The 14,741-nt window shown below is 45.5% G+C and overlaps 47 pseudogenes; all 47 read right to left on the reverse strand.

Annotated features, from left to right (window-relative positions):
• Positions 1 to 3,034: 3,034 nt before the first annotated feature.
• LOC140112792 (5S ribosomal RNA) lies at positions 3,035 to 3,153 on the reverse strand (annotated as a pseudogene).
• Positions 3,154 to 3,414: 261 nt separating this feature from the next.
• On the reverse strand, positions 3,415 to 3,533 carry LOC140112647 (5S ribosomal RNA; annotated as a pseudogene).
• Positions 3,534 to 3,792: 259 nt separating this feature from the next.
• LOC140113154 (5S ribosomal RNA) lies at positions 3,793 to 3,911 on the reverse strand (annotated as a pseudogene).
• A 261-nt stretch (positions 3,912 to 4,172) lies between these two features.
• LOC140107253 (5S ribosomal RNA) lies at positions 4,173 to 4,291 on the reverse strand (annotated as a pseudogene).
• Positions 4,292 to 4,361: 70 nt separating this feature from the next.
• LOC140085566 (5S ribosomal RNA) lies at positions 4,362 to 4,480 on the reverse strand (annotated as a pseudogene).
• Positions 4,481 to 4,743: 263 nt separating this feature from the next.
• Positions 4,744 to 4,862, reverse strand: LOC140106896 (5S ribosomal RNA; annotated as a pseudogene).
• A 263-nt stretch (positions 4,863 to 5,125) lies between these two features.
• Positions 5,126 to 5,244, reverse strand: LOC140096187 (5S ribosomal RNA; annotated as a pseudogene).
• Positions 5,245 to 5,507: 263 nt separating this feature from the next.
• LOC140107708 (5S ribosomal RNA) lies at positions 5,508 to 5,626 on the reverse strand (annotated as a pseudogene).
• Positions 5,627 to 5,886: 260 nt separating this feature from the next.
• On the reverse strand, positions 5,887 to 6,005 carry LOC140110467 (5S ribosomal RNA; annotated as a pseudogene).
• A 259-nt stretch (positions 6,006 to 6,264) lies between these two features.
• LOC140113155 (5S ribosomal RNA) lies at positions 6,265 to 6,383 on the reverse strand (annotated as a pseudogene).
• A 72-nt stretch (positions 6,384 to 6,455) lies between these two features.
• Positions 6,456 to 6,574, reverse strand: LOC140112968 (5S ribosomal RNA; annotated as a pseudogene).
• A 70-nt stretch (positions 6,575 to 6,644) lies between these two features.
• LOC140103362 (5S ribosomal RNA) lies at positions 6,645 to 6,763 on the reverse strand (annotated as a pseudogene).
• Positions 6,764 to 6,833: 70 nt separating this feature from the next.
• LOC140107275 (5S ribosomal RNA) lies at positions 6,834 to 6,952 on the reverse strand (annotated as a pseudogene).
• A 70-nt stretch (positions 6,953 to 7,022) lies between these two features.
• On the reverse strand, positions 7,023 to 7,141 carry LOC140085577 (5S ribosomal RNA; annotated as a pseudogene).
• A 263-nt stretch (positions 7,142 to 7,404) lies between these two features.
• LOC140096198 (5S ribosomal RNA) lies at positions 7,405 to 7,523 on the reverse strand (annotated as a pseudogene).
• Positions 7,524 to 7,786: 263 nt separating this feature from the next.
• On the reverse strand, positions 7,787 to 7,905 carry LOC140096209 (5S ribosomal RNA; annotated as a pseudogene).
• A 72-nt stretch (positions 7,906 to 7,977) lies between these two features.
• On the reverse strand, positions 7,978 to 8,096 carry LOC140111472 (5S ribosomal RNA; annotated as a pseudogene).
• Positions 8,097 to 8,165: 69 nt separating this feature from the next.
• On the reverse strand, positions 8,166 to 8,284 carry LOC140107995 (5S ribosomal RNA; annotated as a pseudogene).
• A 70-nt stretch (positions 8,285 to 8,354) lies between these two features.
• LOC140085588 (5S ribosomal RNA) lies at positions 8,355 to 8,473 on the reverse strand (annotated as a pseudogene).
• A 72-nt stretch (positions 8,474 to 8,545) lies between these two features.
• LOC140108216 (5S ribosomal RNA) lies at positions 8,546 to 8,664 on the reverse strand (annotated as a pseudogene).
• A 72-nt stretch (positions 8,665 to 8,736) lies between these two features.
• On the reverse strand, positions 8,737 to 8,855 carry LOC140096220 (5S ribosomal RNA; annotated as a pseudogene).
• A 72-nt stretch (positions 8,856 to 8,927) lies between these two features.
• Positions 8,928 to 9,046, reverse strand: LOC140112452 (5S ribosomal RNA; annotated as a pseudogene).
• A 72-nt stretch (positions 9,047 to 9,118) lies between these two features.
• LOC140107719 (5S ribosomal RNA) lies at positions 9,119 to 9,237 on the reverse strand (annotated as a pseudogene).
• Positions 9,238 to 9,306: 69 nt separating this feature from the next.
• Positions 9,307 to 9,425, reverse strand: LOC140112922 (5S ribosomal RNA; annotated as a pseudogene).
• A 72-nt stretch (positions 9,426 to 9,497) lies between these two features.
• Positions 9,498 to 9,616, reverse strand: LOC140112735 (5S ribosomal RNA; annotated as a pseudogene).
• Positions 9,617 to 9,875: 259 nt separating this feature from the next.
• Positions 9,876 to 9,994, reverse strand: LOC140085599 (5S ribosomal RNA; annotated as a pseudogene).
• A 72-nt stretch (positions 9,995 to 10,066) lies between these two features.
• Positions 10,067 to 10,185, reverse strand: LOC140108227 (5S ribosomal RNA; annotated as a pseudogene).
• Positions 10,186 to 10,257: 72 nt separating this feature from the next.
• On the reverse strand, positions 10,258 to 10,376 carry LOC140109711 (5S ribosomal RNA; annotated as a pseudogene).
• Positions 10,377 to 10,445: 69 nt separating this feature from the next.
• LOC140108017 (5S ribosomal RNA) lies at positions 10,446 to 10,564 on the reverse strand (annotated as a pseudogene).
• A 70-nt stretch (positions 10,565 to 10,634) lies between these two features.
• LOC140085621 (5S ribosomal RNA) lies at positions 10,635 to 10,753 on the reverse strand (annotated as a pseudogene).
• A 72-nt stretch (positions 10,754 to 10,825) lies between these two features.
• On the reverse strand, positions 10,826 to 10,944 carry LOC140108238 (5S ribosomal RNA; annotated as a pseudogene).
• A 72-nt stretch (positions 10,945 to 11,016) lies between these two features.
• Positions 11,017 to 11,135, reverse strand: LOC140096231 (5S ribosomal RNA; annotated as a pseudogene).
• A 72-nt stretch (positions 11,136 to 11,207) lies between these two features.
• On the reverse strand, positions 11,208 to 11,326 carry LOC140113433 (5S ribosomal RNA; annotated as a pseudogene).
• Positions 11,327 to 11,398: 72 nt separating this feature from the next.
• LOC140102123 (5S ribosomal RNA) lies at positions 11,399 to 11,517 on the reverse strand (annotated as a pseudogene).
• A 70-nt stretch (positions 11,518 to 11,587) lies between these two features.
• Positions 11,588 to 11,706, reverse strand: LOC140112793 (5S ribosomal RNA; annotated as a pseudogene).
• Positions 11,707 to 12,155: 449 nt separating this feature from the next.
• On the reverse strand, positions 12,156 to 12,274 carry LOC140112924 (5S ribosomal RNA; annotated as a pseudogene).
• A 72-nt stretch (positions 12,275 to 12,346) lies between these two features.
• LOC140110478 (5S ribosomal RNA) lies at positions 12,347 to 12,465 on the reverse strand (annotated as a pseudogene).
• Positions 12,466 to 12,535: 70 nt separating this feature from the next.
• LOC140105152 (5S ribosomal RNA) lies at positions 12,536 to 12,654 on the reverse strand (annotated as a pseudogene).
• A 70-nt stretch (positions 12,655 to 12,724) lies between these two features.
• On the reverse strand, positions 12,725 to 12,843 carry LOC140112794 (5S ribosomal RNA; annotated as a pseudogene).
• A 72-nt stretch (positions 12,844 to 12,915) lies between these two features.
• On the reverse strand, positions 12,916 to 13,034 carry LOC140108884 (5S ribosomal RNA; annotated as a pseudogene).
• Positions 13,035 to 13,295: 261 nt separating this feature from the next.
• LOC140110488 (5S ribosomal RNA) lies at positions 13,296 to 13,414 on the reverse strand (annotated as a pseudogene).
• Positions 13,415 to 13,484: 70 nt separating this feature from the next.
• LOC140105158 (5S ribosomal RNA) lies at positions 13,485 to 13,603 on the reverse strand (annotated as a pseudogene).
• A 259-nt stretch (positions 13,604 to 13,862) lies between these two features.
• Positions 13,863 to 13,981, reverse strand: LOC140085632 (5S ribosomal RNA; annotated as a pseudogene).
• Positions 13,982 to 14,051: 70 nt separating this feature from the next.
• LOC140105162 (5S ribosomal RNA) lies at positions 14,052 to 14,170 on the reverse strand (annotated as a pseudogene).
• A 72-nt stretch (positions 14,171 to 14,242) lies between these two features.
• Positions 14,243 to 14,361, reverse strand: LOC140113012 (5S ribosomal RNA; annotated as a pseudogene).
• Positions 14,362 to 14,431: 70 nt separating this feature from the next.
• On the reverse strand, positions 14,432 to 14,550 carry LOC140105386 (5S ribosomal RNA; annotated as a pseudogene).
• A 70-nt stretch (positions 14,551 to 14,620) lies between these two features.
• On the reverse strand, positions 14,621 to 14,739 carry LOC140085643 (5S ribosomal RNA; annotated as a pseudogene).
• Between the last annotated feature and the right edge of the window lie 2 nt (positions 14,740 to 14,741).

Below are 14,741 nucleotides of genomic sequence, written 5' to 3' on the forward strand. Positions count from 1 at the left end.
GTCAACGGAACTTGGGATTCCCAGCCAGACTCCCATGCTGGTACTTGCCAAGCCTTAAGCTGCATTGCTGCTGCGATCTGATGAGAGCAGGCACATTGAGCTTAGAATGGCCGTTGACAGCAGCTGTTCAATTTGAACCTTCTTTTACTATCTCATAGAGAAACTAACAGAATTTTCAGGTTCAAAAAGGTCAACGGAACTTGGGATTCCCAGCCAGTCTCCCAATCTGGTACTTGCCAAACCTTAAGCTGCATTGCTGCTGCGATCTGACGAGAGCAGGCACATTCAGCTTAGAATGGCCGTTGACAGCAGCTGTTCAATTTGAACCTTCTTTTACTATCTCATAGAGAAACTAACACAATTTTCAGGTTCAAAAAGGTCAACGGAACTTGGGATTCCCAGCCAGTCTCCCATGCTGGTACTTGCCAAGCCTTAAGCTGCATTGCTGCTGCGATCTGACGAGAGCAGGCACATTCAGCTTAGAATGGCCGTTGACAGCAGCTGTTCAATTTGAACCTTCTTTTACTATCTCATAGAGAAACTAACACAATTTTCAGGTTCAAAAAGGTCAACGGAACTTGGGATTCCCAGCCAGTCTCCCATGCTGGTACTTGCCAAGCCTTAAGCTGCATTGCTGCTGCGATCTGACGAGAGCAGGCACATTCAGCTTAGAATGGCCGTTGACAGCAGCTGTTCAATTTGAACCTTCTTTTACTATCTCATAGAGAAACTAACACAATTTTCAGGTTCAAAAAGGTCAACGGAACTTGGGATTCCCAGCCAGTCTCCCATGCTGGTACTTGCCAAGCCTTAAGCTGCATTGATGCTGCGATCTGACGACAGCAGGCACATTCAGCTTAGAATGGCCGTTGACAACAGCTGTTCAATTTGAACCTTCTTTTACTATCTCATAGAGAAACTAACACAATTTTCAGGTTCAAAAAGGTCAACGGAACTTGGGATTCCCAGCCAGTCTCCCATGCTGGTACTTGCCAAGCCTTAAGCTGCATTGCTGCTGCGATCTGACGAGAGCAGGCACATTCAGCTTAGAATGGCCGTTGACAGCAGCTGTTCAATTTGAACCTTCTTTTACTATCTCATAGAGAAACTAACACAATTTTCAGGTTCAAAGAGGTCAACGGAACTTGGGATTCCCAGCCAGTCTCCCATGCTGGTACTTGCCAAGCCTTAAGCTGCATTGCTGCTGCGATCTGACGAGAGCAGGCACATTCAGCTTAGAATGGCCGTTGACAGCAGCTGTTCAATTTGAACCTTCTTTTACCATCTTTGACAGAGAAACTAATACAATTTTCAGGTTCAAAAAGGGCAACGGAACTTGGGATTCCCAGCCAGTCTCCCATGCTGGTACTTGCCAAGCCTTAAGCTGCATTGCTGCTGCAATCTGATGAGAGCAGGCACATTCAGCTTAGAATGGCCGTTGACAGCAGCTGTTCAATTTGAACCTTATTTTACCATCTTTGACAGAGAAACTAACACAATTTTCAGGTTCAAAAAGGTCAACAGAACTTGGGATTCCCAGCCAGTCTCCCATGCTGGTACTTGCCAAGCCTTAAGCTGCATTGCTGCTGCGATCTGACGAGAGCAGGCACATTCAGCTTAGAATGGCCGTTGACAGCAGCTGTTCAATTTTAACCTTCTTTTACCATCTTTGACAGAGAAACTAATACAATTTTCAGGTTCAAAAAGGGCAACGGAACTTGGGATTCCCAGCCAGTCTCCCATGCTGGTACTTGCCAAGCCTTAAGCTGCATTGCTGCTGCAATCTGATGAGAGCAGGCACATTCAGCTTAGAATGGCCGTTGACAGCAGCTGTTCAATTTGAACCTTATTTTACCATCTTTGACAGAGAAACTAACACAATTTTCAGGTTCAAAAAGGTCAACAGAACTTGGGATTCCCAGCCAGTCTCCCATGCTGGTACTTGCCAAGCCTTAAGCTGCATTGCTGCTGCGATCTGACGAGAGCAGGCACATTCAGCTTAGAATGGCCGTTGACAGCAGCTGTTCAATTTTAACCTTCTTTTACCATCTTTGACAGAGAAACTAATACAATTTTCAGGTTCAAAAAGGGCAACGGAACTTGAGATTCCCAGCCAGTCTCCCATGCTGGTACTTGCCAAGCCTTAAGCTGCATTGCTGCTGTGATCTGACGAGAGCAGGCACATTCAGCTTAGAATGGCCGTTGACAGCAGCTGTTCAATTTGAACCTTCTTTTACCATCTTTGACAGAGAAACTAACACAATTTTCAGGTTCAAAAAGGTCAACGGAACTTGGGATTCCCAGCCAGTCTCCCATTCTGGTACTTGCCAAGCCTTAAACTGCATTGCTGCTGTGATCTGACGAGAGCAGGCACATTCAGCTTAGAATGGCCGTTGACAGCGGCTGTTCAAATTGAACCTTCTTTTACTATCTCATAGCGAAACTAACACAATTTTCAGTTCAAAAAGGTCAACAGAACTTGGGATTCCCAGCCAGTCTCCCATGCTGGTACTTGCCAAGCCTTAAGCTGCATTGCTGCTGCGATCTGACGAGAGCAGGCACATTCAGCTTAGAATGGCCGTTGACAGCAGCTGTTCAATTTGAACCTTCTTTTACTATCTCCTAGAGAAACTAACACAATTTTCAGGTTCAAAAAGGTCAATGGAACTTGGGATTCCCAACCAGTCTCCCATTCTGGTACTTGCCAAGCCTTAAGCTGCATTGCTGCTGCGATCTGACGAGAGCAGGCACATTCAGCTTAGAATGGCCGTTGACAGCAGCTGTTCAATTTGAACCTTCTTTTACTATCTCCTAGAGAAACTAACACAATTTTCAGGTTCAAAAAGGTCAATGGAACTTGGGATTCCCAACCAGTCTCCCATTCTGGTACTTGCCAAGCCTTAAGCTGCATTGCTGCTGCGATCTGACGAGAGCAGGCACATTCAGCTTAGAATGGCCGTTGACAGCAGCTGTTCAATTTGAACCTTCTTTTACTATCTCATAGAGAAACTAACACAATTTTCAGGTTCAAAAAGGTCGACGGAACTTGGGATTCCCAGCCAGTCTCCCATGCTGGTACTTGCCAAGCCTTAAGCTGCATTGCTGCTGCGATCTGACGAGAGCAGGCACATTCACCTTAGAATGGCCGTTGACAGCAGCTGTTCAATTTGAACCTTCTTTTACCATCTTTAACAGAGAAACTAATACAATTTTCAGGTTCAAAAAGGTCAACGGAACTTGGGATTCCCAGCCAGACTCCCATGCTGGTACTTGCCAAGCCTTAAGCTGCATTGCTGCTGCGATCTGACGAGAGCAGGCACATTCAGCTTAGAATGGCCGTTGACAGCAGCTGTTCAATTTGAACCTTCTTTTACTATCTCATAGAGAAACTAACACAATTTTCAGGTTCAAAAAGGTCAACGGAACTTGGGATTCCCAGCCAGTCTCCCATGCTGGTACTTGATAAGCCTTAAGCTGCATTGCTGCTGCGATCTGACGAGAGCAGGCACATTCAGCTTAGAATGGCCGTTGACAGCAGCTGTTCAATTTGAACCTTCTTTTACTATCTCATAGAGAAACTAACACAATTTTCAGGTTCAAAAAGGTCAACGGAACTTGGGATTCCCAGCCAGTCTCCCATGCTGGTACTTGCCAAGCCTTAAGCTGCATTGATGCTGCGATCTGACGACAGCAGGCACATTCAGCTTAGAATGGCCGTTGACAACAGCTGTTCAATTTGAACCTTCTTTTACTATCTCATAGAGAAACTAACACAATTTTCAGGTTCAAAAAGGTCGACGGAACTTGGGATTCCCAGCCAGTCTCCCATGCTGGTACTTGCCAAGCCTTAAGCTGCATTGCTGCTGCGATCTGACGAGAGCAGGCACATGCACCTTAGAATGGCCGTTGACAGCAGCTGTTCAATTTGAACCTTCTTTTACCATCTTTGACAGAGAAACTAATACAATTTTCAGGTTCAAAAAGGGCAACGGAACTTGGGATTCCCAGCCAGTCTCCCAATCTGGTACTTGCCAAACCTTAAGCTGCATTGCTGCTGCGATCTGACGAGAGCAGGCACATTCAGCTTAGAATGACCGTTGACAGCAGCTGTTCAATTTGAACCTTCTTTTACTATCTCATAGAGAAACTAACACAATTTTCAGGTTCAAAAAGGTCAACGGAACTTGGGATTCCCAGCCAGTCTCCCATGCTGGCACTTGCCAAGCCTTAAGCTGCATTGCTGCTGCGATCTGACGAGAGCAGGCACATTCAGCTTAGAATGGCCGTTGACAGCAGCTGTTCAATTTGAACCTTCTTTTACTATCTCATAGAGAAACTAACACAATTTTCAGGTTCAAAAAGGTCAACGGAACTTGGGATTCCCAGCCAGTCTCCCATGCTGGTACTTGCCAAGCCTTAAGCTGCATTGCTGCTGCGATCTGACGAGAGCAGGCACATTCAGCTTAGAATGGCCGTTGACAGCAGCTGTTCAATTTGAACCTTCTTTTACCATCTTTGACAGAGAAACTAATACAATTTTCAGGTTCAAAAAGGGCAACGGAACTTGGGATTCCCAGCCAGTCTCCCATGCTGGTACTTGCCAAGCCTTAAGCTGCATTGCTGCTGCAATCTGATGAGAGCAGGCACATTCAGCTTAGAATGGCCGTTGACAGCAGCTGTTCAATTTGAACCTTATTTTACCATCTTTGACAGAGAAACTAACACAATTTTCAGGTTCAAAAAGGTCAACAGAACTTGGGATTCCCAGCCAGTCTCCCATGCTGGTACTTGCCAAGCCTTAAGCTGCATTGCTGCTGAGATCTGACGAGAGCAGGCACATTCAGCTTAGAATGGCCGTTGACAGCAGCTGTTCAATTTGAACCTTCTTTTACCATCTTTGACAGAGAAACTAATACAATTTTCAGGTTCAAAAAGGGCAACGGAACTTGGGATTCCCAGCCAGTCTCCCATGCTGGTACTTGCCAAGCCTTAAGCTGCATTGCTGCTGCAATCTGATGAGAGCAGGCACATTCAGCTTAGAATGGCCGTTGACAGCAGCTGTTCAATTTGAACCTTATTTTACCATCTTTGACAGAGAAACTAACACAATTTTCAGGTTCAAAAAGGTCAACAGAACTTGGGATTCCCAGCCAGTCTCCCATGCTGGTACTTGCCAAGCCTTAAGCTGCATTGCTGCTGCGATCTGACGAGAGCAGGCACATTCAGCTTAGAATGGCCGTTGACAGCAGCTGTTCAATTTTAACCTTCTTTTACCATCTTTGACAGAGAAACTAATACAATTTTCAGGTTCAAAAAGGGCAACGGTACTGGGGATTCCCAGCCAGTCTCCCATGCTGGTACCTGCCAAGCCTTAAGCTGCATTGCTGCTGTGATCTGACGAGAGCAGGCACATTCAGCTTAGAATGGCCGTTGACAGCAGCTGTTCAATTTGAACCTTCTTTTACCATCTTTGACAGAGAAACTAACACAATTTTCAGGTTCAAAAAGGTCAACGGAACTTGGGATTCCCAGCCAGTCTCCCATTCTGGTACTTGCCAAGCCTTAAACTGCATTGCTGCTGTGATCTGACGAGAGCAGGCACATTCAGCTTAGAATGGCCGTTGACAGCGGCTGTTCAAATTGAACCTTCTTTTACTATCTCATAGCGAAACTAACACAATTTTCAGTTCAAAAAGGTCAACAGAACTTGGGATTCCCAGCCAGTCTCCCATGCTGGTACTTGCCAAGCCTTAAGCTGCATTGCTGCTGCGATCTGACAAGAGCAGGCAAATTCAGCTTAGAATTGCCGTTGACAGCAACTGTTCAATTTGAACCTTCTTTTACCATCTTTGCCAGAGAAACTAACACAATTTTCAGGTTCAAAAAGGTCAACAGAACTTTGGATTCCCAGCCAGTCTCCCATGCTGGTACTTGCCAAGCCTTAAGCTGCATTGCTGCTGCGATCTGACGAGAGCAGGCACATTCAGCTTAGAATGGCCGTTGACAGCAGCTGTTCAATTTGAACCTTCTTTTACTATCTCCTAGAGAAACTAACACAATTTTCAGGTTCAAAAAGGTCAATGGAACTTGGGATTCCCAACCAGTCTCCCATTCTGGTACTTGCCAAGCCTTAAGCTGCATTGCTGCTGCGATCTGACGAGAGCAGGCACATTCAGCTTAGAATGGCCGTTGACAGCAGCTGTTCAATTTGAACCTTCTTTTACTATCTCATAGAGAAACTAACACAATTTTCAGGTTCAAAAAGGTCGACGGAACTTGGGATTCCCAGCCAGTCTCCCATGCTGGTACTTGCCAAGCCTTAAGCTGCATTGCTGCTGCGATCTGACGAGAGCAGGCACATGCACCTTAGAATGGCCGTTGACAGCAGCTGTTCAATTTGAACCTTCTTTTACCATCTTTGACAGAGAAACTAATACAATTTTCAGGTTCAAAAAGGTCAACGGAACTTGGGATTCCCAGCCAGACTCCCATGCTGGTACTTGACAAGCCTTAAGCTGCATTGCTGCTGCGATCTGATGAGAGCAGGCACATTGAGCTTAGAATGGCCGTTGACAGCAGCTGTTCAATTTGAACCTTCTTTTACTATCTCATAGAGAAACTAACACAATTTTCAGGTTCAAAAAGGTCAACGGAACTTGGGATTCCCAGCCAGTCTCCCAATCTGGTACTTGCCAAACCTTAAGCTGCATTGCTGCTGCGATCTGACGAGAGCAGGCACATTCAGCTTAGAATGACCGTTGACAGCAGCTGTTCAATTTGAGCCTTCTTTTACTATCTCATAGAGAAACTAACACAATTTTCAGGTTCAAAAAGGTCAACGGAACTTGGGATTCCCAGCCAGTCTCCCATGCTGGCACTTGCCAAGCCTTAAGCTGCATTGCTGCTGCGATCTGACGAGAGCAGGCACATTCAGCTTAGAATGGCCGTTGACAGCAGCTGTTCAATTTGAACCTTCTTTTACTATCTCATAGAGAAACTAACACAATTTTCAGGTTCAAAAAGGTCAACGGAACTTGGGATTCCCAGCCAGTCTCCCATGCTGGTACTTGCCAAGCCTTAAGCTGCATTGCTGCTGCGATCTGACGAGAGCAGGCACATTCAGCTTAGAATGGCCGTTGACAGCAGCTGTTCAATTTGAACCTTCTTTTACCATCTTTGACAGAGAAACTAATACAATTTTCAGGTTCAAAAAGGGCAACGGAACTTGGGATTCCCAGCCAGTCTCCCATGCTGGTACTTGCCAAGCCTTAAGCTGCATTGCTGCTGCAATCTGATGAGAGCAGGCACATTCAGCTTAGAATGGCCGTTGACAGCAGCTGTTCAATTTGAACCTTATTTTACCATCTTTGACAGAGAAACTAACACAATTTTCAGGTTCAAAAAGGTCAACAGAACTTGGGATTCCCAGCCAGTCTCCCATGCTGGTACTTGCCAAGCCTTAAGCTGCATTGCTGCTGCGATCTGACGAGAGCAGGCACATTCAGCTTAGAATGGCCGTTGACAGCAGCTGTTCAATTTGAACCTTCTTTCACCATCTTTGACAGAGAAACTAATACAATTTTCAGGTTCAAAAAGGGCAACGGAACTTGGGATTCCCAGCCAGTCTCCCATGCTGGTACTTGCCAAGCCTTAAGCTGCATTGCTGCTGCAATCTGATGAGAGCAGGCACATTCAGCTTAGAATGGCCGTTGACAGCAGCTGTTCAATTTGAACCTTATTTTACCATCTTTGACAGAGAAACTAACACAATTTTCAGGTTCAAAAAGGTCAACAGAACTTGGGATTCCCAGCCAGTCTCCCATGCTGGTACTTGCCAAGCCTTAAGCTGCATTGCTGCTGCGATCTGACGAGAGCAGGCACATTCAGCTTAGAATGGCCGTTGACAGCAGCTGTTCAATTTTAACCTTCTTTTACCATCTTTGACAGAGAAACTAATACAATTTTCAGGTTCAAAAAGGGCAACGGTACTGGGGATTCCCAGCCAGTCTCCCATTCTGGTACTTGCCAAGCCTTAAACTGCATTGCTGCTGTGATCTGACGAGAGCAGGCACATTCAGCTTAGAATGGCCGTTGACAGTGGCTGTTCAAATTGAACCTTCTTTTACTATCTCATAGCGAAACTAACACAATTTTCAGTTCAAAAAGGTCAACAGAACTTGGGATTCCCAGCCAGTCTCCCATGCTGGTACTTGCCAAGCCTTAAGCTGCATTGCTGCTGCGATCTGACAAGAGCAGGCACATTCAGCTTAGAATGGCCGTTGACAGCAGCTGTTCAATTTGAACCTTCTTTTACTATCTCATAGAGAAACTAACACAATTTTCAGGTTCAAAAAGGTCAACGGAACTTGGGATTCCCAGCCAGTCTCCCATGCTGGTACTTGCCAAGCCTTAAGCTGCATTGCTGCTGCGATCTGACGAGAGCAGGCACATTCAGCTTAGAATGGCCGTTGACAGCAGCTGTTCAATTTTAACCTTCTTTTACCATCTTTGACAGAGAAACTAATACAATTTTCAGGTTCAAAAAGGGCAACGGAACTTGGGATTCCCAGCCAGTCTCCCATGCTGGTACTTGCCAAGCCTTAAGCTGCATTGCTGCTGCAATCTGATGAGAGCAGGCACATTCAGCTTAGAATGGCCGTTGACAGCAGCTGTTCAATTTGAACCTTATTTTACCATCTTTGACAGAGAAACTAACACAATTTTCAGGTTCAAAAAGGTCAACAGAACTTGGGATTCCCAGCCAGTCTCCCATGCTGGTACTTGCCAAGCCTTAAGCTGCATTGCTGCTGCGATCTGACGAGAGCAGGCACATTCAGCTTAGAATGGCCGTTGACAGCAGCTGTTCAATTTTAACCTTCTTTTACCATCTTTGACAGAGAAACTAATACAATTTTCAGGTTCAAAAAGGGCAACGGAACTTGGGATTCCCAGCCAGTCTCCCATGCTGGTACTTGCCAAGCCTTAAGCTGCATTGCTGCTGTGATCTGACGAGAGCAGGCACATTCAGCTTAGAATGGCCGTTGACAGCAGCTGTTCAATTTGAACCTTCTTTTACCATCTTTGACAGAGAAACTAACACAATTTTCAGGTTCAAAAAGGTCAACGGAACTTGGGATTCCCAGCCAGTCTCCCATTCTGGTACTTGCCAAGCCTTAAACTGCATTGCTGCTGTGATCTGACGAGAGCAGGCACATTCAGCTTAGAATGGCCGTTGACAGCGGCTGTTCAAATTGAACCTTCTTTTACTATCTCATAGCGAAACTAACACAATTTTCAGTTCAAAAAGGTCAACAGAACTTGGGATTCCCAGCCAGTCTCCCATGCTGGTACTTGCCAAGCCTTAAGCTGCATTGCTGCTGCGATCTGACAAGAGCAGGCAAATTCAGCTTAGAATGGCCGTTGACAGCAACTGTTCAATTTGAACCTTCTTTTACCATCTTTGCCAGAGAAACTAACACAATTTTCAGGTTCAAAAAGGTCAACAGAACTTTGGATTCCCAGCCAGTCTCCCATGCTGGTACTTGCCAAGCCTTAAGCTGCATTGCTGCTGCGATCTGACGAGAGCAGGCACATACAGCTTAGAATGGCCGTTGACAGCAGCTGTTCAATTTGAACCTTCTTTTACTATCTCCTAGAGAAACTAACACAATTTTCAGGTTCAAAAAGGTCAATGGAACTTGGGATTCCCAATTAGTCTCCCATTCTGGTACTTGCCAAGCCTTAAGCTGCATTGCTGCTGCGATCTGACGAGAGCAGGCACATTCAGCTTAGAATGGCCGTTGACAGCAGCTGTTCAATTTGAACCTTCTTTTACTATCTCATAGAGAAACTAACACAATTTTCAGGTTCAAAAAGGTCAACGGAACTTGGGATTCCCAGCCAGTCTCCCATGCTGGTACTTGCCAAGCCTTAAGCTGCATTGCTGCTGCGATCTGACGAGAGCAGGCACATTCAGCTTAGAATGGCCGTTGACAGCAGCTGTTCAATTTTAACCTTCTTTTACCATCTTTGACAGAGAAACTAATACAATTTTCAGGTTCAAAAAGGGCAACGGAACTTGGGATTCCCAGCCAGTCTCCCATGCTGGTACTTGCCAAGCCTTAAGCTGCATTGCTGCTGCAATCTGATGAGAGCAGGCACATTCAGCTTAGAATGGCCGTTGACAGCAGCTGTTCAATTTGAACCTTATTTTACCATCTTTGACAGAGAAACTAACACAAATTTCAGGTTCAAAAAGGTCAACAGAACTTGGGATTCCCAGCCAGTCTCCCATTCTGGTACTTGCCAAGCCTTAAACTGCATTGCTGCTGTGATCTGACGAGAGCAGGCACATTCAGCTTAGAATGGCCGTTGACAGTGGCTGTTCAAATTGAACCTTCTTTTACTATCTCATAGCGAAACTAACACAATTTTCAGTTCAAAAAGGTCAACAGAACTTGGGATTCCCAGCCAGTCTCCCATGCTGGTACTTGCCAAGCCTTAAGCTGCATTGCTGCTGCGATCTGACAAGAGCAGGCACATTCAGCTTAGAATGGCCGTTGACAGCAGCTGTTCAATTTGAACCTTCTTTTACTATCTCATAGAGAAACTAACACAATTTTCAGGTTCAAAAAGGTCAACGGAACTTGGGATTCCCAGCCAGTCTCCCATGCTGGTACTTGCCAAGCCTTAAGCTGCATTGCTGCTGCGATCTGACGAGAGCAGGCACATTCAGCTTAGAATGGCCGTTGACAGCAGCTGTTCAATTTGAACCTTCTTTTACCATCTTTGACAGAGAAACTAATACAATTTTCAGGTTCAAAAAGGGCAACGGAACTTGGGATTCCCAGCCAGTCTCCCATGCTGGTACTTGCCAAGCCTTAAGCTGCATTGCTGCTGCAATCTGATGAGAGCAGGCACATTCAGCTTAGAATGGCCGTTGACAGCAGCTGTTCAATTTGAACCTTATTTTACCATCTTTGACAGAGAAACTAACACAATTTTCAGGTTCAAAAAGGTCAACAGAACTTGGGATTCCCAGCCAGTCTCCCATGCTGGTACTTGCCAAGCCTTAAGCTGCATTGCTGCTGCGATCTGACGAGAGCAGGCACATTCAGCTTAGAATGGCCGTTGACAGCAGCTGTTCAATTTTAACCTTCTTTTACCATCTTTGACAGAGAAACTAATACAATTTTCAGGTTCAAAAAGGGCAACGGAACTTGGGATTCCCAGCCAGTCTCCCATGCTGGTACTTGCCAAGCCTTAAGCTGCATTGCTGCTGTGATCTGACGAGAGCAGGCACATTCAGCTTAAAATGGCCGTTGACAGCAGCTGTTCAATTTGAACCTTCTTTTACCATCTTTGACAGAGAAACTAACACAATTTTCAGGTTCAAAAAGGTCAACGGAACTTGGGATTCCCAACCAGTCTCCCATTCTGGTACTTGCCAAGCCTTAAGCTGCATTGCTGCTGCGATCTGACGAGAGCAGGCACATTCAGCTTAGAACGGCCGTTGACAGCAGCTGTTCAATTTGAACCTTCTTTTACTATCTCATAGAGAAACTAACACAATTTTCAGGTTCAAAAAGGTCGACGGAACTTGGGATTCCCAGCCAGTCTCCCATGCTGGTACTTGCCAAGCCTTAAGCTGCATTGCTGCTGCGATCTGACGAGAGCAGGCACATTCACCTTAGAATGGCCGTTGACAGCAGCTGTTCAATTTGAACCTTCTTTTACCATCTTTAACAGAGAAACTAATACAATTTTCAGGTTCAAAAAGGTCAACGGAACTTGGGATTCCCAGCCAGACTCCCATGCTGGTACTTGCCAAGCCTTAAGCTGCATTGCTGCTGCGATCTGATGAGAGCAGGCACATTGAGCTTAGAATGGCTGTTGACAGCAGCTGTTCAATTTGAACCTTCTTTTACTATCTCATAGAGAAACTAACACAATTTTCAGGTTCAAAAAGGTCAACGGAACTTGGGATTCCCAGCCAGTCTCCCAATCTGGTACTTGCCAAACCTTAAACTGCATTGCTGCTGTGATCTGACGAGAGCAGGCACATTCAGCTTAGAATGGCCGTTGACAGCGGCTGTTCAAATTGAACCTTCTTTTACTATCTCATAGCGAAACTAACACAATTTTCAGTTCAAAAAGGTCAACAGAACTTGGGATTCCCAGCCAGTCTCCCATGCTGGTACTTGCCAAGCCTTAAGCTGCATTGCTGCTGCGATCTGACAAGAGCAGGCAAATTCAGCTTAGAATGGCCGTTGACAGCAACTGTTCAATTTGAACCTTCTTTTACCATCTTTGCCAGAGAAACTAACACAATTTTCAGGTTCAAAAAGGTCAACAGAACTTTGGATTCCCAGCCAGTCTCCCATGCTGGTACTTGCCAAGCCTTAAGCTGCATTGCTGCTGCGATCTGACGAGAGCAGGCACATTCAGCTTAGAATGGCCGTTGACAGCAGCTGTTCAATTTGAACCTTCTTTTACTATCTCCTAGAGAAACTAACACAATTTTCAGGTTCAAAAAGGTCAATGGAACTTGGGATTCCCAACCAGTCTCCCATTCTGGTACTTGCCAAGCCTTAAGCTGCATTGCTGCTGCGATCTGACGAGAGCAGGCACATTCAGCTTAGAATGGCCGTTGACAGCAGCTGTTCAATTTGAACCTTCTTTTACTATCTCATAGAGAAACTAACACAATTTTCAGGTTCAAAAAGGTCGACGGAACTTGGGATTCCCAGCCAGTCTCCCATGCTGGTACTTGCCAAGCCTTAAGCTGCATTGCTGCTGCGATCTGACGAGAGCAGGCACATTCACCTTAGAATGGCCGTTGACAGCAGCTGTTCAATTTGAACCTTCTTTTACCATCTTTGACAGAGAAACTAATACAATTTTCAGGTTCAAAAAGGTCAACGGAACTTGGGATTCCCAGCCAGACTCCCATGCTGGTACTTGCCAAGCCTTAAGCTGCATTGCTGCTGCGATCTGATGAGAGCAGGCACATTGAGCTTAGAATGGCCGTTGACAGCAGCTGTGCAATTTGAACCTTCTTTTACTATCTCATAGAGAAACTAACACAATTTTCAGGTTCAAAAAGGTCAACGGAACTTGGGATTCCCAGCCAGTCTCCCAATCTGGTACTTGCCAAACTTTAAGCTGCATTGCTGCTGAGATCTGACGAGAGCAGGCACATTCAGCTTAGAATGGCCGTTGACAGCAGCTGTTCAATTTGAACCTTCTTTTACCATCTTTGACAGAGAAACTAACACAATTTTCAGGTTCAAAAAGGTCAACAGAACTTTGGATTCCCAGCCAGTCTCCCATGCTGGTACTTGCCAAGCCTTAAGCTGCATTGCTGCTGCGATCTGACGAGAGCAGGCACATTCAGCTTAGAATGGCCGTTGACAGCAGCTGTTCAATTTGAACCTTCTTTTACTATCTCCTAGAGAAACTAACACAATTTTCAGGTTCAAAAAGGTCAATGGAACTTGGGATTCCCAACCAGTCTCCCATTCTGGTACTTGCCAAGCCTTAAGCTGCATTGCTGCTGCGATCTGACGAGAGCAGGCACATTCAGCTTAGAATGGCCGTTGACAGCAGCTGTTCAATTTGAACCTTCTTTTACTATCTCATAGAGAAACTAACACAATTTTCAGGTTCAAAAAGGTCAACGGAACTTGGGATTCCCAGCCAGTCTCCCATGCTGGTACTTGCCAAGCCTTAAGCTGCATTGATGCTGCGATCTGACGACAGCAGGCACATTCAGCTTAGAATGGCCGTTGACAACAGCTGTTCAATTTGAACCTTCTTTTACTATCTCATAGAGAAACTAACACAATTTTCAGGTTCAAAAAGGTCAACGGAACTTGGGATTCCCAGCCAGTCTCCCATGCTGGTACTTGCCAAGCCTTAAGCTGCATTGCTGCTGCGATCTGACGAGAGCAGGCACATTCAGCTTAGAATGGCCGTTGACAGCAGCTGTTCAATTTGAACCTTCTTTTACTATCTCCTAGAGAAACTAACACAATTTTCAGGTTCAAAAAGGTCAATGGAACTTGGGATTCCCAACCAGTCTCCCATTCTGGTACTTGCCAAGCCTTAAGCTGCATTGCTGCTGCGATCTGACGAGAGCAGGCACATTCAGCTTAGAATGGCCGTTGACAGCAGCTGTTCAATTTGAACCTTCTTTTACCATCTTTGACAGAGAAACTAATACAATTTTCAGGTTCAAAAAGGTCAACGGAACTTAGGATTCCCAGCCAGACTCCCATGCTGGTACTTGCCAAGCCTTAAGCTGCATTGCTGCTGCGATCTGATGAGAGCAGGCACATTGAGCTTAGAATGGCCGTTGACAGCAGCTGTTCAATTTGAACCTTCTTTTACTATCTCATAGAGAAACTAACACAATTTTCAGGTTCAAAAAGGTCAACGGAACTTGGGATTCCCAGCCAGTCTCCCAATCTGGTACTTGCCAAACCTTAAGCTGCATTGCTGCTGCGATCTGACGAGAGCAGGCACATTCAGCTTAGAATGGCCGTTGACAGCAGCTGTTCAATTTGAACCTTCTTTTACTATCTCATAGAGAAACTAACACAATTTTCAGGTTCAAAAAGGTCAACGGAACTTGGGATTCCCAGCCAGTCTCCCATGCTGGTACTTGCCAAGCCTTAAGCTGCATTGCTGCTGCGATCTGACGAGAGCAGGCACATTCAGCTTAGAATGGCCGTTGACAG

The sequence above is a fragment of the Engystomops pustulosus genome, chromosome 1 (genome assembly GCF_040894005.1).
Source record: "Engystomops pustulosus chromosome 1, aEngPut4.maternal, whole genome shotgun sequence".
Taxonomy (NCBI): domain Eukaryota; kingdom Metazoa; phylum Chordata; class Amphibia; order Anura; family Leptodactylidae; genus Engystomops; species Engystomops pustulosus.